The 25667-nt window shown below is 46.4% G+C and overlaps 1 protein-coding gene across 5 annotated transcripts in view; it reads left to right on the forward strand.

Annotated features, from left to right (window-relative positions):
* The window catches only part of RARB (retinoic acid receptor beta), a 638244-nt gene that overhangs the window by 590579 nt on the left and 21998 nt on the right, over positions 1-25667 (forward strand). The gene's annotated exons all lie outside the window — the stretch shown is intronic.

Raw genomic sequence — 25667 nt, forward strand, 5'->3', positions numbered from 1 at the left:
AAGGGTCAAAATATCGACGTGGCTGCAGGAGAAACAAAATTAGACCAGGTTGGATTTATTGTATTAACAACATGAAGGAGGGGAAGTGAAAGTAGTAATGAGGTGTGAGTTTCCCAGTAGAAGAGAAAAAGCAAAGACCCAGGTTTGGGTTTACTTCAGCCATTGGCGGGGCCAGCTCAGTGTTCTGCTGGTTACCTAATTTCTCGGGGCTTTGGGTCAGTAACTATAGAACACATTTCTCTCTTTTGTTTCTTTATCTGTGAGTGTTGATGAGTTCTGAATTGGAAATCTCTTGGTTGGGGTCAGTGGTCCCTTACTCGGGGTGATGTCAGAAAGGGCTATATTATCTGCTATTTAGGAGCATGCCTTAGCTTGAGCTCCTGGCTCCACCACCTACTGGCTGGGACCTTGTGTAAATAACCCCTCCATACCTCGGGATCCTTATCCCTAAAATGGAAAAAGGGTAAGAATTCTACCCCATTTGGTTGCTGTGCATATGAAATGAGTTAACATTGGGAAGTGCTAACAGGAGTGCTGGACACAGAGGAAGCCATTCACAGATGTCAGCCAAGGCGAGGAGGCTACTGAAAGTGATGATGTGATGCCAAGCCCCCTACCCAACCCTCACCCCCAAAAAAACCTTTTTTTCCAACCTGCCACTTCACTCACGTATAAAAACAAGTTTAAGCCCTAGCTGGTTTGGCTCAGTGGATAGAGCATCAGCCTGCGGACCAAAGGGTCCCAGGTTTGATTCTGGTCAAGGGCACATAACTTTGGCTCTAGGCTCCTCCCTGGCCTGGTCCCTGATCAGGGCACTATATGATACTCACCCCTAAATGTCTACTTTCCACCCGTCACCATACATTTGACCCCCTTCACCCATTTGGCCCTCCCCACACTCCCCTTCCACTCTATAACCACCAATCTTTTGTCTGCATCTATGAGCTTGTTTTGTGTTGTTTTGTGTGTTCATTCAGGTGTGTCTGTTTTATATTCCATATTTGAGGGAATAAGGAATTTTGAAGTGTAAATGCCCCACAAGACTTAGCAGGTTCAGTTTCTTCAAGGCTTAAATGGAAGTTAGATGATGCCAATTCATTTTAACCACGCAGCCAGCGTATAGCAAAGCCCACCCCAGCGGGGAGGTGGCACAGTAGACAAGATGGAAATGAGACATTTAGAGGATGGAAAATTTTCCAAGTCAAACCAGTTATCACAGAGTCGAGTGCAAAACAACATAACATTTATAGTTTTAAAAAATTACACACACACACATATATATATTTTTATATATATATATATATGTATGTATAGATGGTGTATATTGGAAATTTAGTTAAGTACAGCTAAAGTTAAACTGCAGTACCAAATAAGGTGTGTTGCTGTTCTGAGCAATCGAATGTCATTGGTGGGTGGAGGCCTGGGCGTGAGGTTTGGGAGGTAAGTGGTGGGGAGTTACTGGGAGGGCAGCAGCATAATCATGAAACAAGAACCCTAGAAGCCTTAGAAAAAAGAAAGTTGGGGAGTTTTCCAGTGAAATTTTGGGTTGAGAGAGAAAACAAATAAAACCACCTATCTTTTGCCAAACAAGATGGCAGGTCCAGTTCAGAGAAATTGAGTAAGAGACTGAATTCCAAGAATCATGAGAAAAACTGGTCCAACGCTTCCCCGGGGAGCACCCACATCACAGCGCTGGCAGCGGGGCTCTCTCCCCACAGGTTGCCGAGGGAGGGCCCGCTGCAGTTGCAGGCTGGAGGTGGTGGCTTAGAACCGAGCCAGGAAAAGACCCCCAAGCCCACAGGGACCCCGGGAGTTGAAAATGTGGTTTGGCCTAGTGGGAAAGAAGGGAGGTTGGTCAAAAGAGGCCTGCTAACAGAAAAGTGGCTGAAAACAAGAAGCATCTGGAAAGGGCCATTTGATGCTTTCAACTCACGCCAAGCTAATTGAGTAATGTGAGCGCTTGTTCTTGTAAATTATTGCAACTGGGTATCGAGCTTTCCCTGAGGTTGCCTCACCCTGCAGGTCAGGATGGGTTGTGTTTGAAGAGGCTCCGTGTGGGCTGTAACCGTGCGTGTGTGCGTGTGCGCTCGCCTGGTTTATTGATTATAGTCTCTATTCCCAGGACTGCGCACTGACGGATGCGATTTTCACAATTCATTACTTAACATGGCAGATACTGTAATTCCCATACTGCCGAGGTAAGGGCTGTTGTTTGGCTGTGGCACTTAATTCCTAACCCCACGTTGCCATATCAGGGAAATGCGCTGGAATGAGAGGAATGCATGTCCAGGGTGTATTTCTGAACTGTTTTAGCAGGGGGATCTCTTCTACTGGTCCAGCCTTGAATGGTGATGTCATTTGACTTGGGACCCCCTAGAAGGCCAGGGACAGACCCCTGTAGTTCACAAAACCGTGGATGGAAGTTGTCACTAGAATCAAAATGAAGAATCTTGCTGATCATCCAGGAACCCGGTCCCAACCCTGATCTCCTACCTTTGCTCTCCTCGCAGACAGCTCCCAAGATCTCAGCCCGCCTGTTCTGTTTCTGCATGGAAGTCAGAAAATCTAGGTCAGTTTATCCATGTAGAAAGTGTTATTTTATTGAGTTAGCTCTGTGCAAACTGCTGCCTCCATGCTTTATAGAAACAGAGTCCCTTGTGTCCAGGGTCTTTTCTTTGGAAGTTTGCAGAGGCCTCCAAGTCATCACTTAGATTTAAAGTCAACAAGGAAAACACTCCTTTTATTTTTTTTAGAACGACTGCTTCCCAGTAACAAGTGTCTGTCTCTTTCACGGTTTTGTCAGACTCTAAATCAGTGCAGTCTTTTCGATTGCGAAAGGACTTTAAGTGAAATTGCCAAGGCCAGTACATCAGGGTCCTAGAGAGATGGCTGGGCATCTGACAGACCGGGAGGCTGGGACCCATTTCCTAATTATGGAATTGCCTTCTGATTCCTGTAATTTGACCCAGTAAGTATCATTAAACCCACCGTGGCCATCAAAAGAGAAAGGGGTCCTTTGGGTTGCTAAATATTATTTTGAGTTATGTTATCTTCTCATTTGGGTTTTAGATGTCTTACAATTGTGATTTTTTAAAATGTCTTCACATTATAGTACTGCTGATGTATAATAATACTTTTCAACATTTTAGAGTTGAGCAACTCAAGATGGGGTCTGTGGGCCGGTGATGGTCCCTAAACTGTTACCAGACCCAATGACATAGGTACAGAAGTTGACAGTAGACATTTACCAGACCCAATGACATAGGTACAGAAGTTGAGAGTAGACATTTAGAAACGTACAGCAATTTGTGATTGCCCTAACAGCCAAGCAGCATTTCATCTTTCTAGCAATTCATCTTTATTGTATTTTGTAAAGTATTTGTCTACTATGGATTAGAAATGGGCAAAAAGGAAAAAAAATCCTGGTCCTTCCCCACAGATAGTTGAGAAAAACTGTTGTTACAGCATCTATCATCTCACTCGAGGCTGCGATGGTTTCGTGTGGGAGACGGGGGTTGCATTTTAAGCTCCATTTTACAGATAGATAAACCTGGGCTCAGAGAAGTAAGAAAGGCTAGCCTGTCACATGTGTGGGTCACTATCTACTTCTACTAGTACCCTGCTAACCGCAGAACGCTAAAGCAAGCTCATCTGCAAATGTTCTTACCTGGGCTTTTTAAAATGTGGAGAGAGAGAGAGAGAGAGAGAGAGAGAGAGAGAGAGAGAGAGAGAGAAAGAAACATCAACATCAGTCAGCTACCTCCTGCACGGCCCCTGCTGGGGATTGAGCTCACAACCTCGGCTTGTGCCCTGACAGGAATAGAACCAGTGACCTCCTGGTGTGTAGGTCAGTGCTCAACCATTGAGTCACACTGACCAGGCTTTCCTAGGCTTTTTACAGGAGGTCTCTCTATACAATTGACCTTGAATGATCTACGAACAGATAACATTTGCATTCTCCTAGTTCATAAAATCATTTAGACCAGTGGTTGCCAACCTTTCGGACCTCATGGACCACCAGTGGTCTGCAGACCACCAGTTGGCAACTGCTGATTTAGACTCCAATAGACTGGCAAATTCCCTGTGTTTCCCTAAGAAGTTAAAAGATTGTAATTGCTTAGACGCTCAAGGTTTGGAAGAGGCCCTTGAGGTCCATGCGGCCTGTTGGCATTGGTTTGTCTAGCAGACATCCTGTGTACCATGGGAGGGATGTAACTCTATAGACAGAATTCTGTTTGGGGACAGTAGAGACAGTTAAAGTCCTTCCTTGTGTCACACCCACCCCTACTTCTCTAACTCCTACCTATTGGCTCTAGATCTACCTTCTTAAGTCCCAATATTTAGTCATAGGCATGTACCCTTCTTCAGTCTTCTTCCTCCACCCCAAGCCAAATATCTCAAGTTTTTAAATGGTTCCTTGTATGATATGGCTTCGGTACTCCATCCCCAGTCTCGCCATCCTAGCCACACTCTACATTCTCTTTAGTCAATGTCCATCCTAAAATGAGAGGGACCCCCAGAAATGAACCCGGCATTACAAAGGTGGTCTATTCAGATTATAGGAAACTGATCACCTCCCCTCAGTCCACACACTATATTTCTTATAATGCAACCTAAGATTGTGCTACCCATTTTGCAGCCCACATCATGTTGCCATCTTGTAATAAGATAAACACGCTATCTCTTTCATGTGAACATCTTCATTTAGCAATTTACTCTATTTATTGACCCACTAATTTATTAATTGATTAATTCCGTCCTTCACCCACCATCCAGCCAAGCACCCATCCAGCCAACCAATGGAATTCGGTAATATCTGCTACAGAATGTTAATCCTATTATTTATTTTGAAAAGAAATCCTGCCCAGTGGAAGGAAAGCAGTTCAGTCCTTTTCATCTTCCCAGTTAATTTCATCTGGAGCCTTGGTGTCTGTGTGGGCACCCGCTCTTTGGTCCACACCTCAGGGGTTGGTGAGCCAATTAATGAAATCCCAACTAGCTGCTAACCCTCCCGAATAGGAGTTGATCAGCAAGTCCCAGAGGTGGACATTCCATTGGTTTTGGCTACCTCCCTCATCCTCCTTCCCTTTAAGAATTGCTGATCAGGGAGGTCTCAGTGCTGTGAACTTCGTGACATCTGTTTCCATAGCATGCAGATGGCACATCTGATTATACCTTGCATCTCAGCCTCTGATGATGCAGCCACCGTGTCCTCGGACCACACCACACAGTGTTAACTGGTTTGCCTCGGGGGGTCAGGGATGGAGGAGGAGTGGGAAGGAGACCATTAACATCATTTCACATGTTATAATAAGCATGTAGGACTCTTGTAATTAAGAAAAGTAATGATAGGAAAGATTAAAGGGCGAAGAAAGAACTCGCCCCTCCTCACTTGTTGGCTTGAGTTCAGTTCATAGTGGAGCCCTCCTCCTCGGTGGCTGCCCGGCTTTCTCGTGACCCACTTATTTCCTAACTCCTTGCATCTGGCTTCTACCCTAACCATGCTGGGGCGGGGGGGAGCGGGGGTGGGGGGGCGCTTTCCCCAACTCTGCTAATGACCTAATGCAGAGGTCATCAAACCACAGCCCACGGGCCAAGTCCGGTGGCTCACCTGTTTGTGCAAACAAAGTTTCGTTGAAACACAGCCATGCCCATTTGTTTACCCTGATTGTCTGTGGCTGCTTTCCCAATACGAACACAGAACTGAGGAGTTGTGACGGAGACTGGATGGCCCACAGAGCCTGAAATATTTACTGTCTGGTCCTTTCCAAAGATCAGTTTGCCGACCTTGGTTCTGTGTTACCAAATCCATTGATCTAGCCCAGTGGTCGGCAAACTCATTAGTCAACAGAGCCAAATATCAACGGTACAACGATTGAAATTTCTTTTGAGAGCCAAATTTTTTAAACTTAAACTATATAGGTAGGTACATTGTTATTAACTTAATTAGGGTACTCCTAAGGCTTAGGAAGAGCCACACTCAAGGGGCCAAAGAGCCGCATGTGGCTCGCGAGCCGCAGTTTGCCGACCACGGATCTAGCCTCTCCAGTGGCCTCACTCCCCTCCGCCTCTCGCTGCCTTTGGTTCTCATGACCACCATCCATGACGGTGTCTTCTCTTATCCCCGGTGACGGTGACTCCCCATCGTCTCTCCTTGCCTCTCCGACCACTCTTTTTCTGTCTTCCTTTCTGACCCTTACTTCAGCTAGAAACATACACGAGGGCACAGATCTTTGCTTCTTTGTCCACTTCTGTCTCCCCGGTGCCTAGAACAGTGCTCACCTGGCACATAGGTGTGAGGGATGGATGAATGAGTCTAGGTACTTCCCCAAAGGAAATGAGGGTAATTGTAAGGAGGAGAAAGAGATACTAAGAATTGCCCCATCATCCCAAACTGCCTAGTGTCATCTCCCAGTTGCCATCAAAAGTCTCCTATTTCTACTGTAGAATCAAGAAACATTAATCAGTTCATTTGGGTCTTGACTCTTCTAAGAATGGCTCAAGAGAGGTGCAGTTTGGCCAAATTACAAAATTTGATGTAATGAAACTTTGCAGCTGTGTGTGTGGACACCTCTGAAAAAGCCAGCATCCCTTTGCCGCGCCTGTATCTGTGTATAGCAGGCATTCCCCTGAGCATGTCTGCAATGAAGCCACCTGGGAATACACTGGCCCTGCCATGTCTGCAGCGCTTCCTCAGGGCTCTACCCAGTACTCTCCATCTGTGTTCCTGCATCATCCCTACGCCTCTGTGAGTTCTGAACTATTATCCCTGCTTGCAGGTGAGTCTCAGAAGCTGGGACAGCTAAGTGTTGGCTCACAGAGTCAGTGCTGTGACAGGTCTGATTCCTAAGTTGTGCTCTTATTCATTAATTCAAGATGGTAACGCTCACAGACACCAGTGGATCCCAACTACAGGTGATTTTATTCCCCCCGACACATTGGCAAGGCCTGGAGACATATTTGGTTATTAAGCTGGGGTGACTTCTGGTGGGTAGAGGACAGGAATGATGCTAAACATCCTACTGTGCACAGGATGCATGGACAGACCCCCATGACAGAGAATGTTCTGGCCCCAAATGTCAGTCATGCCAGGGTTGAGCAACCCTGACATATATACGCATGGACGCATAGTTTGTGAGCTCATGAAGTGCCCACAGTGTTTTGGGATCTGAACATGCACATGCATTCGCTCTTAAAAGATGAAGCTCAGTGTGAGCAGGAATCGGCTGTTAATATTTTCTTAAGTCTGAGTTGCCAGGAAGAAATCTTGCTCCAAGTCCCCCCCCCCCCCCAGCTTCTACGCTCTCTTGACACATCTTTCCAAAAGGACAAAGGTCAGTGGGTCTGCTCGGGCCGTGAAACTGATTAAAACCCTCTGCTTCAGGATGGGCCCTCTGAGTGTCTCAATCGCTCTGGATGGAGAGGCAGCCTGGCAAATCCACTCCCTCTGCGCGGTGGCTGTTTGCAAAGCAAGGCTGAGGTTGGCGGAAAGGGTCACCGTTGTCCCGTAATCGGATTATGTGGCTATATCCGATCATTGGCCATCTGTGGCCCAATGGGGAACTATTAAGCCAGCAGCACTGACCTAAGTGAGATGGACGATAGCAATGTTCCTTGGAATAGTGGATTGACTGGAAAGACTGTGTAATGGCCTTGCTAACAGGGGTAGCAGGTGGGCCATTCTGACAGGAGTGGAATTTGTCTGCTCCCCGCAAAGGTAAGCGAGATCGGAAATACAAAAGGAGCCCCCATCAGGAGAATGTATCCCATGATCTGCAAAGAAAAGCAAGCGCCAAGCCTATGGCAGACAGACCCCAGCTTAACACTAGAAACTGCCTGCGATTTCAAAAGCCTGTACAATCCCTTCCTGGAAGCTATTTTAACAAAATAACAATGCATGCAATGATAATATACAAAGATGTTCATTGCAGTATTATATATGTTAGCAAAAAAATATGGGTATAAATTAATTTGCATAGCCATGTGCCTATCCGAAGATGCAGCTTACCTGTGTGGCCCCCATGGGCTTCCTAAACTTCACCCCCAAATTGTATAAGCTTGCCCACCCTGTCACAGGCCATGTTGCCCCCTGAGCACCTCCTCCTGCAGCAGCAGAGCCTGCTTCTGGGAGCTTCCACTGCATGACCAGCTGAGCCGTATGCCCTTTCCTGCAGGCAAGCAGATGTGGAGAAGGCCTGGGAAAACTTGGACCCAGAGCACTCAGTGCCTTCCCTTAGTCTCACCAAGACAAGTCCCCCTACCCCCTGGGGAAATGAGAAAGTGCGGTGGGGAGGAATGTCAAGTGTGTCACTCTACTGAAGCACCTGCACATAGAAACCCCAGGCCCAGGACACAGAGGTATCCTCCTGCCACTGAGGACGTAATGAGTAATGAAGGCCAAGTTCCTGGTCATGGGAAATGTTCAAGAAATGTCAGCTTCTCCCTTCCTCTACCGTTGCCAGGAAAATACCAACATTTCATAAAGGAAATAGTCACATGCGCCGATGTAAGGGACTAAGCTGAATTAGTGGACAATCATTCCTATTTATGCCAACTAATGAGCCCTCTACATGCAGGATGAATTCAGTAAGTTTTCTTTGGTTGTAATTTCATTAGCCATTCTTCTGACCTTGTAGGCATTCAAATATACTCAAGAGAAAAAAAGAGTTCCAAGCTGGCCAGTCTCTGGATCTCCATTGGCATTTAGTAATTGATTATTGATAGGTGAAGGAATGGATGGATGGATGGATGGATGGATGGATGGATAGATGGACAGATGGGTGGATGGATAAATGGGTAGATGGAAAAAAAGGAAGGGTAGGAAGAAGGGAGAAGAGAAGGCTAGGAGGTAGATGGATGGTAGGAAGATAGATAATAGGAAAGGTAAATTAATAGTCATTGTACTATTTTTTTCTTTCTCTATCAAGATGGTGAGGGGAATAATGTTTCTACATAAGCCAATGTCTTTTCCTCTTTTTTCTCATATGAAATAAAAACCCAATATGAAAATCCCTGATTTCTGTTGCAAGAAAGTCAGGAGCCACATTCTGATCTAAGTAGCATATTTTATCTGTTTGAGTGGGGGGAGGACAATGAGTGATTTTCTAGCTTGAGTGACATAAATCTGCACCCCCCCCCAATAAAATATATTGTTATTGCTGTGATTCATTTGGCTTTTTTTTTTAAAGTGGACTATGGTTTGTGTGCAGTGGATGAAGTAATTGGATTGAGTGCTTCTCCCTAGAGACAGAATCAATCACCGTTGTAGAAGATGGTGACATTTTAGAAAGAAACTCTGAGGAAAATGTCATGCTTAAAAAATTAGATTTAAACCCACTGGCTCCAGATTGATTTTTATTACACTCAAATGGATACCCTGATTGATTATCAGTCTTACAAATGTTTAGCACATTTCTCACTTCTCTAATAATCAGAATAATCTAATTTTCAATGTCATTTAATGTACTCTATTCAAGGTTATAATAGATCATATTTCTAATAAAACACAGCAATTATGTAATGAATAATACAGGAGGCCCGGCATTCGGATTCCCTTGATTTTTAAGGCACTGCCAATGGAAAGTCTTAGATAAGCCCATTCCTTGAAATGTGAAGTACATTCTAAGCCAGCCGTGGGCAAACTATAGCCCGCGGGCCGGATCCGCCCCGTTTGAAATGAATAAAACTAAAAAAAAAAAAGACCATACCCTTTTATGTAATGATGTTTACTTTGAATTTATATTAGTTCACACAAACACTCCATCCATGCTTTTGTTCCGGCCCTCCGGTCCAGTTTAAGAACCCATTGTGGCCCTCGAGTCAAAAAGTTTGCCCACCCCTGTTCTAAGCCTTTGACTGCATTGTATAGAGCAGTGATGTTGAACCTATGACACGCGAACTCATTTTTTGGGTTGATTTTTCTTTGTTAAATGGCATTTAAATATATAAAATAAATATCAAAAATAAAAGTCTTTGTTTTACTATGATTGCAAATATCAAGAAATTTCTATATGTGACACGGCACCAGAGTTAAGTTAGGGCCTTTCAAAATGCTGACACACCAACCTCAAAAGGTTCGCCATCCCTGGTATAGAGTGTTTTTTCCTGCTGGTGATCTGAATGGAACTTGGCCAGACCTGACCCTCCACCCCCCAAAAAAAATTCCTTGGGAGGAGACAGCAGGATTTGAACCCTTTAATGGATGATATTGGTGCACCTGGAGAAAGTGACAGGTTGCCAGGTTATGTATTGAATTTCTCTAGTAATTGCTGCTTGCTCCCCATTTTTGATATACATCCCCCGGAGAAATACTATATTTTAGCTCTAAATATTTTTCCAGTAGCCATTGTAGCAACAGCTGACATTACGGATGTTTCAGGGTAAGCCACGAGATATCTAATTTTGAGGAGGTTTGACTATATTTAGAGCCAAATACTTACCTGCCTGTGCTTACTTTGGTGGTTTTTGTTAAGGGGCCTGACTCACCTTGGGCAGTTACTGGTGCTTTTTATATTTGTGGCTTCTGACCAATTCCAGTCATGTTGAAATCGAGGTTAGTAATGATGGGTTCCTCTATAATGACTCGCCGCTGAGTTGGACGATCTGGCGTGTGTGAAATGGTATGGAAACCTGGTCCCCCAACAGGCAGTAGCACTTCGGAGTTGCTCCTTTTATACACTTTGGTGGGGGCAACCAGGAGCAACAGGCAGAGCGAAGGCAGCTGAAGAGCTCTCAAGCCTCAGGACCTTTAGAGACTCAAAAGGCCTCTCCTATAGTTGACCCCAGATATGACCCTGGTGGAATGAGACATTCAGATCAGAAGCTTCCAGAAGGTCTTAACCAAAGCAAATGATGGGCCAGTACCAACAAGATGCCATTGAACAGAGGTGGATATGGGTCCTGATTCGGAGTTGGGCAGGTGAGGCGTGGAAGGACAGGCTGGGGAAGACCAGCGCTGATGATCTGAGAGCCACTGGCTGCCTCTGAAACAACTCAGCGTAGTAACATGTCCTCCCTCTTAAGATTCTTGGTTAATCAGATCATGAGAGACCAACCTAACTCTCTCTATCTGTGGCTGGTCAGAGCAATCTTGGAGCATTACTGTTCTTTGTTCTGCGCACCTCATTTTTATGTATTTATTTTGTATTAGTAGTATTTTATTAAATCTTCATTGTTCAAAGAATTACATATGTCCCCTTTTTCCCCATTGACTTCTCCCAGCCCACCCCTGCCCCCTACCCCAGGCCTTCAACCCCCTATTGTCTGTGTCCATGGGTTATGCACATATGCATACAAATTCATTGGTTGATCTCTTCCCACCAGCCCACCCTCCCCTGCCTTCCCTCTGAGGTTTGACAGTCTGTTCAATGCTTCTATGTCTCTGGATCTATTTTTATTCATCTGTTTATGTTGTTCATTATATTCCACATATGCGTGCAATCATATGGTGTTTATCTTTCTCTGACTGGCTTATTTCGCTCAGCGTAATGCTCTCCGGGTCCCTATATACTGCTGCAAATGGTCAGAATTCTTTCCTTTGTTATGGCTGTGTAGTATTCCATCGTGTAGATGTACCACGGTTTTAAAACTGTAGTAAGCCAGCCTCAAAAACTGCCATTTCCCACTAGATCTCCAGCGCTATCTGAGCTTACACCCCCAAGGTAGGATTGCTAATACGTAGGAGGTCGCGGGGAAGCTGCAGTTCTCAACCGCCTCCTGTCCTCCAGAGTCCTGAGGCTGTCTCTCCATGAGGAGGCTTTCGCAGATTTTTTTTTTCTTTTTAATATATTTTATTGGTTTCAGAGAGGAAGGGCTTGGGGAGAATGATAGAAACATCAATGATGAGAGAGAATCATTGATTGGCTGCCTCCTGCACGCCCCCTACTGGGGATCAAGCTCACAACCCAGGCATGTGTCCTTGGCCAGAATGGAACCCGGGACCCTTCAGCCCACAGGCTGACGCTCTATCCACTGAGCCAAACCAGCCAGGGCTCACAGATGTCTTTTTGATTAAAGGAGAGAAAAGCACGTCTGGGTGTGGGTGTGGGTGTGAGAGGAAGGCAAAAGGAAGGGCAGGGGGAAGTGAGTTGTGCAGGTCTGGCAGGAACGCCGTGTGTTATTTCTTGAACTTCTGTGTGTTTTTGACTCCTTCGCCGAGGCATTCCCGGGAATAGAAGCTCGCTTCTCCGTTCATGTCAAGCACCCGTGTGTGTGGCTGGGAGCTATGCAGAGAATGGTGAAGCTGGCTTTCTTTCTTTCCCAGATGACTCTCCGGAGAAATAAATACCTGAGAATTAAAGTTCCGTGGGCCAGAAAGAGTCTTTTTTGCGAGCTAAATAGGATTTTAGCAATCCCTCATTGACGAGGGCAATTGGGATGATCTATTTATATTGAGAAACTGATAAGTTCACTCGGGGGAAAGCTAAGTTGGCTACAGTGCTGGCCAACAAACACTTCACATGCTGAGGCTGACTGGGCGGCTTGGGCGTATTTCTGCTGTTTCGTTTTAAACATTTCCTTGCAGTCACACGTGTGGCCTGAGAGTGACCCCTCCATAGCATTCAGGGCAGCCAAGGCCAAGGAGGAGAATTCCTTATTTACAGTCCTCGGGGCATTCTCCTTATAACCACTGATCTTTTAAAAAAGCACGCCACTGTAAGAAGCTTTTTTTCCTTTATTGATTAAGGTATTACATATGTGTCCTTCCCCTCCCCCCCCCCAGTTGCCCGCCGCCCCCTTCCCCTCCACCCCCCACCCCCGCCCCGTAAGAATCATTTTATGAGAAGTATATTGGTTGGGGTTAGAACTGGATTCCAGTTCTGGCCCTTGCAGTGACTGGCTCCGTGACATTTAAGGTCTCTTCGCCTCAGTGTTTGTTCTCAAGTGCAAATGAGGGAGGAATAGTGCCACCTTCCGCTTAGGGTTGCTATGAGGATTAAATGAGATAATACATGTTGAACACTCAGCACAGCGCTGAGAAGCTAGCCTTCCCTTCCCTGAAGGGCTGGGCTTGGCCATGGTGGTGACGTTTCCTGTTAACACCAAATCTGACTGATGGCTGAGGGAGAAGTGAGAGAGGTGGAGGGTCACACAATGAGCCCTGGTCTGGGACAGTGAGAGATTCGGAGTTACCATGTCTGTGTACTTCTGGTAGTTTTATGGTTTCAAGTCTTAAATTCAAAGTCTTGAATCCACTTCAAATTGGTTTTTGTTTGCAGTGTAAGATAGTGGTCCCGTTTCATTCTTTTGCATGTGGCTGTCAAAGGGTTGTATTTGTTTGGTTGTTGTTTTTTAACACTATTTACTGAAGAGACTGTCCTTTCCCCATTGGATTTTCTAGGCTCTTTTGTTGTAAGTTAATTGAGCATATATGCATGGGTTTTTTTCGGGGCTCTCTGTTCTGTTCCATTGATCTGTGTGTCGGGTCTTTTTTTTTTATGACAGTACTCTGATGTTTTGATTACTATAGTTTAAAATCATGGAGTGTGATGCCTCCAGCTTTGTTCTTCTTTCTCAAGATTGCTTTGGCTATTCAGAGTCTTTTGTGGTTCCATACAAATTTGAGGGTTATTTGTGCTATTTATGTGAAAATGTCATTGGCATTTTAAGAGGGATTGCATTGAATCTGTAATTTGGGGGGTAAAGACATCTTAACAATATTATTTCTTCTGATCCATGAGCAAAATATCAAGTATGAATTTCTCTAATGGGTCGGGGTTTCTCACATCTTTGCATTTCAAAGCCCAGGGGAAAGAGTGGTCAATATTTTCTCATAGACAGTTTCTGATATCCAAGCTAGACCAACAATGATATGAATCATCCCGTGAATTTGAATAAGGCATTTCTTATTGGGGGGTTTGTAGACCACACTTGAAAGAAGGTTCCCTTCTGGGTGCTTTGCTTCTACGTGGTATTGCGTGCGCGCACACAGGCGTGCGCACACACACACACACACATACAGATACACACACACACACACACACACACACATGCTATTGTCATGAAAGCAGGGACCTTTTTTTGGTTTCCTGCTGCGTCCCAGTGCCTGACACACAGAGCTGATAATTACAGCTCAGTAATTATCAGTAGAATGAATAAATAAATGTCGAGTTCCAAACTGCTGAGTCTACTTCTCATTAAGTCAAAATCTAGAAGACAAGAGTTGGAAGAAACAAAACTCAGAGGCACTAAGGGGTTTACCATCACTCTCCATGGGTCCCTTTCCCATTACAAGTGGATTTTCCCTGAGTCTCCAGCCAGTCACTCTCCTGAGCCTGGTACCCTAATAGCCAACTGCTTATCACACACTGGACACCACCATTTGGATGCCACATAGCACCTGAGCTTTCATTCATCCTTCTCCTCCTACGTTCCCTGACCATTGTCCAAGCCAGAAAACATTTTCTCCCCCTTGACCCTCCCCACTTCCGGGCACCCCTGTCCCTTCTCCACTGTCCCTCCCTGGCTCAGACATCCCTCTCTTACTTGGGACTTCCAGCAACTACCTCAGTGATCTCTCCACCCCTCCAACCATTGCTTCACCATGAGCAGTGACCCTTCTCAAAGGCAGCTCTGATCATGTCACTGCCACTGCCTCCCCAGATGAGTCTAAAACCCCAGTCTCCTTGGCAAGGTTCAAAAGATCAGGTGAGCTGTGGTTCAGCATCAACTCCGAATTGGGAGCCCTGGCCCTGTTCTTTGGGGAGGCTCAAAGCTGCCCTGTTGCTTGCGCGCATACCGTCAGTCTCACTCTGTCTTCTGCCTGCAGAGCCCTCCCATCTTTAAGCTTTGGTTAGCCAATTCCTAAGCCAGCGCATCTTCCACGCTCTCACAGCCCCGTGTTGACCTTCCAGTGAGCCTCTCCAAGTGAACAAGGTCAGATTCCCCGGGAAACTCATACAGCCTTTTGTGTTTGTAAACATGGGAGGTCTCACTGACCTCTTACAGGTTTGATTACAGAAAAACAAGTTTTCAAGGGCCTGGACTCAAGTGTATTTCCCAGGTTGACTTTTGAAGGGCTTTCTCTGGCCTCCTCTTAACCCTCCCAGCCCCCAGCATGGCTTCCATTCTCATCACTCTGCTATTAATGTTCTCGTGAAACTCACCACGTTCTCCATGGCCAAAACTGATGAACTTTTACCCCTCTTCATTCTTTCTGACTCTCGGCTACGTGGGACTCTTGGCCAGGTTACTGCTGCTCTTTCCAATTCCATTTTTACTGGTTTCTGTGATTTTTTATTATCCCAGCGTTCCTGCCCACCATTCATCTGCTTCCATCACTGTGTTCTCTTCTCTTCTCTACCAATCACTGGCAACGCCAAAGGATCGGTTTCTGATCCTCTTTTTTTCTTCCCTCTTTCTCACCTTAGATGGTTCACTGCCTCTCATGACTTCAACAGTCATCTCCAAGGTTTTGACTTTTAAATAATCTAACTCAGATCTGTTCTCTCACCAAATCCATGGTGCCATCACCCTAACAATCTCTGAAATCGCTGCCTGGATTTCTGACTCCCTTCCCCTTAAGGCAAGCTCATTTTTCTGCCCCAAACTGGTTTCCCTGTTTCCCACCAGCTTCCCCAAATTTCTTTCTCTGTTGTGATCCCGTCAGCCCCAGTACCAGTGTTAAAATCATATCGCTACCTCCAATTCTTCCTTTTCATTCCCCATATTCATTATCAAGTCCAGTAGATTTTTCACTGTGGTGCCACCCTAACATCCCTTCTTCTTTCTCTCCTCATTATACCAATCTAATCTTTTCTCCCCATAATCCCTTGTCTTTTTTCTAGTCACACCGGCCACCATACTGTACTATAAACTTGATGTAATAATTCCTGAAAGCATTTCCTCATATCCCCCCATCCAGAATGTTCTTTCCACCTCTTTCTGCCTCCCCAATGGATGGTCATCTAAAGGTCATTGCAAAGCTAACTTCCCTCGTATACCTATATTGCTTCCGATCCTTAGGCCTTTGTACACAATGTTCTCTTGATCCAAGATGTTTCCCAGACCTCCAAGCCCCATTCATTTAAGAGGTATTTGTTGAACATCCTTTATGGAAAAGATACTGTATTATGCTCTGAGGGCACCTAAGTGAATGAAACCTAGCACAGTCCTAAAGGGCATTCAGCTCAAGATTCCTCTCTCCTGTCATTTTTTTTATGACTCCAACAGACTGGACTCTCAGCTCCCTTGTCTGTGGGTCTAACTGCTATCTCATAACATACTTCTTAGATTCTTGTATTTCTGTAGCTTAAATTAGTGAATGAATATCTCCTTTCTGGTATCTTGTTCATTGCATGATCGGTATTTGTATAGGTGACTGGAATGTGAGTCTTTTGAATACCATTCTTGTTTCTTTAATATTCATCAGAGTGTCAATGTCTTTAGTAGCTATAGGACTCAATAAATGTTTGGTGAATAAACAAATTGGTGTAGAACTTCCACTGTCTTAGTACATATTACACTATATTGCAATTATGTATTTATCTAAACGTGTGTAAGAATCTGTGTATGCTAGGGGAAGAAAAGTAATGTCCCCATTTTTCAGATAAGGACACTGAGATTCAGGGACATTAAGAGCCTCTCCTGAGTTTCCATGGCAGTAAATGATGGACTAAAATGCAGACCTTTGGGATTTTACCCTAGTGCCCTTCCTACATGTCCACTGTACCTTTCATGTTATTTACGATCTATGGGGTACAAGTCCATAATCTGTTCTGTAACAGATGTGACCAGGATCTTGAACTTTGAGTTGAAGGAATGACCCATTGTTTTCTTTCTTGCCTTAATCACTGAAAAAAAGGCAACCATTGATTCAAATAAGCCATGAGGTAAAGGAGTATCTAGGCATAGCTCAGTGTTGTATAAACATATTCTTTACACAGGTTGTTATATAGCTACTGCTATATAACAAATCATCCCAAAGTTCAGTGTTTTGAAACAATATGCATTTTTTATTGTTCAGAAAACCATGGATCAGCTGGGTTTACTGGGCTATCTCATGTGGCTCTGGTTAGCTGCAGATTGGTTGTCAGCTCTGCTGATCTTGCCTGACTACTCTCCCAGGTTCAGGGAGAGGGTAGCTCTAGGTTGATTGAGGATGGTCTTGGCTTGGCTAACTGGGCTGTCCTCCACATCATCTCTCATTCTGCAGTAGGCTAGCTCAGGGTTGTTCACGCTAGTGTTAAGGTTCCAAGGGGGATTAACAGAAGAGCACAATATCTCTTAAGTTCTAGGCTTGGAAATGGTACAACATTACTACCACTGCATTCTAGCTGTAAAAGTGGGCCATAGGCCATCCAGGTAGAAGGAGTGTGAAAGCGTGTCCACCTATTGATGGGAAGAGTCACAATGCAGAAAGCTGCATCTAGGAAGACCAAGAGGATTAGGGCCATCTTTGTGGTTGACCAAGAGGATTAGGGCCACCATGCAAGTACAGTCCCCACTTACTGGCACTCCCCTCCTGTCCCTCCGGTTTGGCACAGTTGGCCAAGGGGTGTCCTCCCCATGGGGAATCACATAGGTTGCTTCTCAGAAATTTCTCCAAGCTAAGAGCAGGACCTCATTTCTATTTAAAAAAAAAAAAACAATGTTAAGAGGAAAAATAGAAGAATGTCAAGGAGACCTGCAGTTCATTTTCTGAAAATTAATTGGGGTTAGAGGAGAGGAGGCATGGAACAAGTTGGCCATTAGAACTCATCATGATAAAGATTGTTATTAAGTAGTTGAAAGCCTGTAACTTGTTGTGAAGAATGGATATTGCACAGAGTAGGATACTGGTTTATCTGGAGCAGTCTGCTGCTGGGAAGTTTGTTTTTGTCATTTCCCACCCACCACACACATACCAACTCCAATCAGATACTGTTTCTGAAAGGCTACCCATGCCTACTTCATGAAAGAAATATAGAGGGATGTGCCTGCATTCTCGGCTCAATTCTTTTACCCTAGCCCAGTGATTTCCAACCTTTTTTTTAATCTCATGGCACACATAAACTAATTTACTAAAGTTCTGCGGCACACCAAAAAATATATTTTTTGCTTATCTGACAAAAAAAAATAGGTATAATTTTGATTCATTCACACCAGATGGGCTAGTGTTGTGTTTGCTGTTGTCATTGTTTTATCCGAAAATTTAAGAGAAAGAGGTTAGTGCCCCTGACTGAATAGTCAGGTATTGCATGCTTTAAAAATTCTGTGGCACACCGGTTGAAAATCGCTCTACTAGATATGTGTGTTCTCATTTTAAGACTATCAATTGCTAAATATGACACTGCCTGTACTTTTACAGCGAAGTTAAATTGACCCATAATGCAGTCTTTCAGATACTTGAGGGCAGGTTGAGCTTCGGCAGGGAGAACTTCAGCTTGATATAACACAGAATTTCCTGCCCTTGACCATGGCTTATGGAAGGGGTTACTGAACTCTCTTCTTCTAAACTGGGAGCTTTTATAAACAAGCCACATTGATCATGCAGAAGATGTGCGGGTCCACTCCTGAGTAAAGCCGAGGTCCAGCCTCAGTGTCTTTCACTTCCATTGTTGGCATTCTGTTTTATGCCGTCAAGAAAGACCTTCATCACGGCCCTCATCATGTTGGATAGCTGTGCCACAAACACAAAGCCAAGGACATATCCACCCCCTGAGGACAGGATTTAGGAAAAGCCAGCATTGATGGCCCACTGCTTCCAGAGGGTCTGTGTCAAGTAATCCTGCCGATTATGAATAAGGCATCTCAGAGACACTGTGCCATTCCTCAGCTTCTCGTTGCCAACCTCTTGCTTGGATACATCACACAGGAGTGTTTTATTTTCCCTCATCTCTGGAGTTGAACTTAGGGTATTTCCGACAGTTTATACAAGACTCTTATCCAAAGAAAAGGATTTGTCACTTATAGCAGAGCCTCTTAACTCCAAATCTCTTCTCTTGCAAGGACAGTCACCACACTGGGCCTGCCCCCAGACAAACACAGCCACAGCAGGGCTGCCTATACCAGCCCAGACAGAGGAGGAAAAAAATATTAGAATTATAGGACCAGGGGGACACTGTCCACTAGAGAGAAGGTAAAATCTTGACTTCTAAAGGCAACCAGTAAGAGGAAAGTGTGCTGAAAATTGTTTTGAGGCCCTGGCTGGTTAGCTCAGTGGGTAAGAACAGCAGTCGCCGACCTTTCGGACCTCACGGACCACCAGTGGTCCACAGACCACCAGTTGGCAACCGCTGGATTAGAGCATTGTGCCAATATGCCAAGGTTGTGATTCAATTTCCTATCAGGGCACATACAAGAAGCAGCCAATGAATGCATACATAAGTGAAACAACATCTCTTTCTCTCTATTCTCTCTCTCTCTCTCTCTCTCTCTCTCTCTCTCTCTCCCCCCCCTTTTCCTTTTCTTCTCTCTCTCAAATCAATAAATTTTTTAAATTAGGAAAATAGTTTTGAAAGTCTTATTAGCATAATATGCTACTTCCACTAGAAAGAATTATGTGGCACTTGCACATTCTGATATTTCAGGCATTTTCTACAAGTGCTTTGAAGAACTTTAAAAGCTGAGCCGGGCTGGTAGATCCTTGTTAAAGTCTCAGAATGCCACGTCCAGACTATTTCCCCCAAGACCTGCATCTTTAACATGCTGTAAAAATTCTAGCTATGCACCCTGCGTGGCCACTGGCACTGAGAATGCTAGGCCTCCCTCACACTCGGCAGCGGTGTGGGCCATCACGCAGCCTCCTGAAGACCGTGCCTGTGTGTGGCCATGCTGCAGGTCGGGAGCAGTCCTCCGAGGATGCTGTTCTAACCTCCCTTTCACATATCCTGAAGTCAAGTCCAATCACAGGACTGTGTTCATTTAACAGATACTCAGGCAACCCTGCCCTCAGCCTGTTCCCAAACGCGTGTGTCTCATTAGTGGCAGAGAAAATGTAGCTCTAACCTCGTTTACCAACCTCCTTTCTCTGTGTATTTGTTCAAATTTCTACTAGTGTTTTCATGGCAAGTTCTCTATTAGGAGAGACAGTCTCCACCTTCAAGGAGACGCTGATCTTGGAGTATTAACTCACCCGACTTGGCCCAACTTTACCGTGGGAACGGCTATGTTAAGTGCTTGAGGACCAACCCCCAAATCCTAAAATGATGGGAAAGTATGTCTCTGTCCATCATAGGTCCACCTGGCTTCAGATCCCTGGGTAGTTCATTTAGAAAATGATTTTTAAACTCGGATTAAGATATTTTTGTGTTTTTCTTTTAAGCATATCTGTATATTCGTGACAGGCCCTCTCCCATGCATGGCAGCCAGATAGCTCTAATCCCCAACTGTGGCCCGTGATTCCTGCAGTTAGCAAGGAGGCGAAGAGAAAAGACAAACAGATCCCAGAGTTTGATATTCAAGCAAGAATAAACAGACCATTATGCTTCCTTTGCTAGACTGAATATAGAAAACTTTATGGACAAAAGCACTGTCGATTGTATTTTGCTTTTTTTTTTTTTTTTTTTTTGCTGTGAAGAAATTTTAGTAAAGCGTTTCTGTTTGTTTTTTTTATCTCTTCCTGAATCCAAGTGAAATCCACATCTTTTGCATGTTTCCTGCCTTGCGTTTTTAGTGTGTGCACGGAAATCAGTATTCCAGGTACATGCACAAGTGCGCACATTAAAATGACCATGACTTCATTTATTTCCATGATGAGACATTGAAGTAAAAGTGCTGGGGTGTCTGTTTTCATGTTCCTAGGTCGAGATCTGTACATCAGAGGTATTTGTATAAGTGACACTTTTATTGCGTTCATTTCATTTGCAATATGATAGTGGATCATAAATACGTTCCTTTTATGCCACCGAGTCTGATTTGTAGCTCTTAGCCCTCACGAGGAGAATACTTGATATTTTATGGAGCACCTTTCGTCCAAGAAGCGCTTTGCCGACATCGGCCGGCTTCTTCCAAGTGTGTAAATCACAGGCGAGACCCTGTGGATGCCCCACCTGCTTTATCAGCCTCCCGGCTCCTGCTGTAGGGAGAGAGCGGGCAATGAGTCCCTGCAGGTCCAGAGGGATGACGAGACCTCGCATGTCTGAGAGAGAGAGGCTCAGGGGAGCTCTGTGTTGCCCCTCAGAGGCCCCGACGGCTGACAGAATCCCACATTAGTCACCTGCTCATCTTGTCCTTCACAAAACTCATTTTGAGCCCCATTGGGGATCTGACGCTGTTTTAAACCCTGGGGACACAGGTGCTAGTAACACACAGCCCTGGCCTTCCAGGTGCCCACAGATGAGGAGTGTGGACCAGTAATAGCCCCGCCCACATTATGATGGTGACAGTGTGCGCCCCTCCTCTGCCTCCCAAGCCCTCCCTGGGACACACTGCACCTGAAAGCAGTTTGTCAAACTCTCAGGTTTGTCACAGGGATATTGATGCCCATGCCAGCCAGTTGCGATCGGAGTGAGAGAAGAGCAGCCATCCAACGTCGCAGGCGGCCTTTGGGTGAGCATCAGCTTCACAGCGCAGGGCACCCACCATTCCATCCTTCCTGTCAATTCGCCCTCCCCTTGCCCCTGGGGGACAAGTGAGCTCCATGGCAGGAGCAACCATCTGTGTGGCTCACCATTTTATCCCCACAGCAGGTGGCACCTAGGAGAGGCTCAAAACATATTTGTTGAATGAATGGATGGATGGACAAAACAGTGAAGGAAAGAATGAGTCCTCCTGCTCATTTGGTGTTATCAGATGGCTTCTTCAAAAGCATCCTTGCCACGCACAGCACGGACCCCACGACAATGCCCACAAGTCCATGTCCACGTGGAAGGGCCTCACCTCCCTCTTCCTATATGACTGGCCTATATGACTGGCCTCCACTCGCCTTTATGGCAGCCTCACTCTTTCCCACCACATAGGTGTCTGGGAGGGTGCTGCCATCCAAGGAAAGAGGGGCTTGGACTCCTCTGTGACGGAAAGCAGTGGAGCTGGTGCGTGTACCAGATCCAGATCCCTGCCCCCCACATCACCTGGGTCACCCCTGCCTTGCATTGGCGCCCTACGCAGGAGGTGAGCTCCTGCCTCATCCCAGTACCTGCTGACCAGGAGTCTCCAGAAGCTGGACAGAGCACCGTGCTCAGGCCCGCATCCTGCGTGGTGTTCCAGGCAGTGCACCATCGCCCGGATTCTGCGGTTCTTGGCAGCCGTCCCCACGCCTGGCCCAGATACCATGCCTGCATTCCACAGCCGTCTGAAGCCATTGAGCAAAGCAGCTGCTGAGGCCACGTGCCCAGAACATTTGTCCATTAACTTAGGAACCTTTGCATAATGCGGGAGTAATCACCAGAGGTGTCACTGCATTTTGCAGTTGCGGGGCAGTTTCCAAGAGTCTGGGAGTCCTTTAGCCATGGGGATGGGGGCACGTGGCGAGGCATTTTGCTTTAGGAGAGCAGGCGGAGCCCGGAAGGGAGCAGGGGGCTACTACACATGGGTCCCCTGGCCACTGGTCAGCGGCTAAGAGTTCTCCCCATTTGGGCCCCCAATCACAGAAGTGGGAGCTTTGGCTTTGCAGCTGTTATTTTGCAAATGGTGGGCATTGTTACTGCACAGCCCAACCCAGTAGCCCCACTGGGCGACCTGCTGCAGCTCCCTGAGGTCCCCTTCCCCCTGGCCTCGCCCTCACCTTCTGGCTTGGTGTAGAAGCTTAGTGGTGGCCACTCAGAGTGTCACCCTCCCTCCCAGGTAACCCCCCATCCCCCCCCCCCCCCAGAGCTGGGTTTGCTTATCTGAGTTGTCCAGGGCGCCGTGGGAAACAGAAGGCTTAGGAATGCAGACGCAGGCCCCAGTCCTGCCTGGGGGTTGGGTGATGGGTAATTTAGGGTGTGTGGTTCCTCTCGCTGCTTCTCTGTACATTCCACTGAAATCCTGACTTGATTACTTGCAAACAGGATGATCTTGGGCCTCCAGTTCCTAGAGTGTAGAAATGGGACTGCAGTGTGCCCCTCACCTGGCTCACTGTGGAATTCAGTGAGCTGGAATTCTTCATTGCTTACGGCAATGGCCGGCCTTGCTAAGTAGTCAGTAAGGGGCATTACTGTGCTGCTGTCTTAGATGGTAATGAGGGCCACCTTGGCTTCTGATTCAGAGCAGTTCCTGGTGTCCAGTGACTTGGGACCTCCCTCAGGGCTCTGGGTTGTTCTTGTTTGAAGGTATAATTCACATAGTGTAACATGCATTCCATGGCCTGTAGTTACATCCACAAGGTTGTACAACTGTTAGGACTCTCCAACTCTAGAACATTTCATCTCCCCTAAAAGAAATCCCATACCTTTTAACAGTCACTCCCCATCCACCCTCCACCCCAGCCTTGGGCAACCCCTGGTCTGCTTTCTGTCTATGAATCTGCTTATTCTGAGCATCTCATATCAATAGAATCAACCAGCGTGTGGCCTTTTGTGCCTGGCTTCCTTCATTGAGCATGTTTTCAAGGTTCCGCCGTGTTGTAGCATGTGTCAGTATTTCGCTCCTTTTTATGGCTGAATAATATTCCATTGTGTGAATATACCACCTTCTTTTTATCCATTCATCAGCCAAGGGACCTGTAGGCTGTCATGAATACTAGTAATGCTGCCATGAATGTTTGTGTACCAGTTTTGCATGGACATATATTTTCTGTTTTCTTGGGTATGTATGTAAACGTGGAGTTGCTAGGTCACATGGTAACTCCAGGCTTCACTTTTTGAGGTGCTGCTAAACTCTCTTCCTCACAGCTGTTCTGATGTGACGCTGGTGTCAGCTAAAGGGAAAGGGCCATTGGCAGGACCCGGGAAGAGAGACGGTCCGATAACCTGCACCCACCGCCCTGTGCTCACACACAAGCCTTCAGGCCCCCACTCACCAACCCAGACTCCATCCCTGGAGAGAGACGCAGGGCCATCGCCGCTGCCACACGCCTGCCCCTTCCTCCTCGCTGTGTGTGTTTTGCTAGCTGTGTGTGTTCTTTGTATTCTCCCTGCTGTCAACCACGCTGTCCTCACCCTGTGTTCCCAACCTGCTGGGAACAGTCCGGGCACGTGGAAAAGACTGCACCTGAGGCTGGGTGCCTCACACTGCCTTTCGCCACTTTCTAGACCAGAAATGTTCTGAGCCAAAGAGCAGTGTCCTCTCAGAGTCCCAGGGGAAGACAGGCAACTTGGGAGGCTTTTTCTTCTCAGGCATCCACTCCTTTAGGAATAAGGGTCCGCATAAAGAAAGACCTGATCAGCTGCATCCGCTTGGGCATATTATCCTCTCTGAGGCTCAGGCTCTTTCTCTGTAAAATGGGTTTGAAGTCACCTACCTGATAAGGGGGTTAAGTGAGATATTGTAGACCAGCAGTTCTCACCCTGTGGGTTGCAACCCCTTCGGCGGTCGAAGGACCCTTTCACAGGGGTCGCCTAAGACCATCCTGCATATCAGATATTTACATTATGATTCATAACAGTAGCAACATTACAGTTATGAAGTAGCAACGAAAATAATTTTATGGTTGGGTCACAACATGCGGAACTGTATTTAAAGGGCCAGAAGGTTGAGGACCACTGCTGTAGACAGTTGTTATGTTCAAGAAAGTCAAGAATTGTGGGGGTTTTTCCCAGCCCCCCTGCCTTCTGGTCAGGTGTGAGCAGCTTATACACACACTGGTATTTTTCAGTCCCTTTTTATCCTCCCCTTTTTTCCTCCCTCTTTCTCTTCTACCCTCCCTCCCTCCCTCCCCATTCCCATCTCTTCCCTTTCCTGTTTCTCCTCTCCCATGCCTTCCTTTATGCTGCCTTCAGCTCCAGCTCCAAGCAGGGCCTCGGATCCTCCTGGTGTAGACCCAGGGAACTGCTCCCAGGAGGCAGCGCAGGGCAAATCCTCCTAGGTGATGGCTTGTGCCCTGGGTCGGTCTGCAGCACAGATTCCCGGGTCATGGTGGTGGCACACACAGCCAGGCGGTGTCCAGCCTGGCCACCCCGGGTCCCCAGGGAGTGCGGACTCCCAGAGGGGGCACAGGGGCTAGTTTTACCTGTTGGTCTCCCTGGGTTTCAGTTTCCTTCCCCGGGAGATCCAGGCCAGAGGCCAGAGCTTTGAGTTACACTCAGATTTGAAGTCACCCCAGAGACCTGTGCTGGGAGAGGAGGCCCCGGCTTCCACTGCCCTGGGGTCCTGGGTGCTGGCTCTGCCCGGTGCTGAGCTCAGTGGGGCCTGCGGCGCCCAAAACACACCTGCTGAGGGGCCAGGGGCCAGGCAAGGTGTGCAGCGGCTGTGGGTGAATAAGTGAATGAGTGAGTGAGTGAATGAAGGAATGAATGAATGAATGGTTTTCCAGGCTGAGAGTTCAAAATGCATAGATTATTGTTGTTTAAATAACTTTATAAATAATGAGACATACGGTTGACACAGAAAATTTAGGAAGCAGAAAAGCATGAAGGGACAAAATCCATAAGAGGAATCCCATTACCTGCAGGAGGAATTCTCCAAACGTGCCAGTCAGTGAACTCAGAAAACTGAAAAGCAGTGTCAAACCAAAAAGCTTAGTTTGGAATCACCGCGTATGATGCCCCCCCGCCCCGCCCCCCGGTGTTGTTTGGGGACAAGTCTCCCAGGCAGGTTCCTCTGCGGTGCCTCTGGGCCCTCACCCTGGACTTGGGGAACGTGCTTGGGAGCGTGCTCTCTGCGAGGCCCAG

Source organism: Myotis nattereri (assembly GCF_964212035.1).
Source record: "Myotis nattereri genome assembly, chromosome: 14".
In the NCBI taxonomy this organism is placed as follows: domain Eukaryota; kingdom Metazoa; phylum Chordata; class Mammalia; order Chiroptera; family Vespertilionidae; genus Myotis; species Myotis nattereri.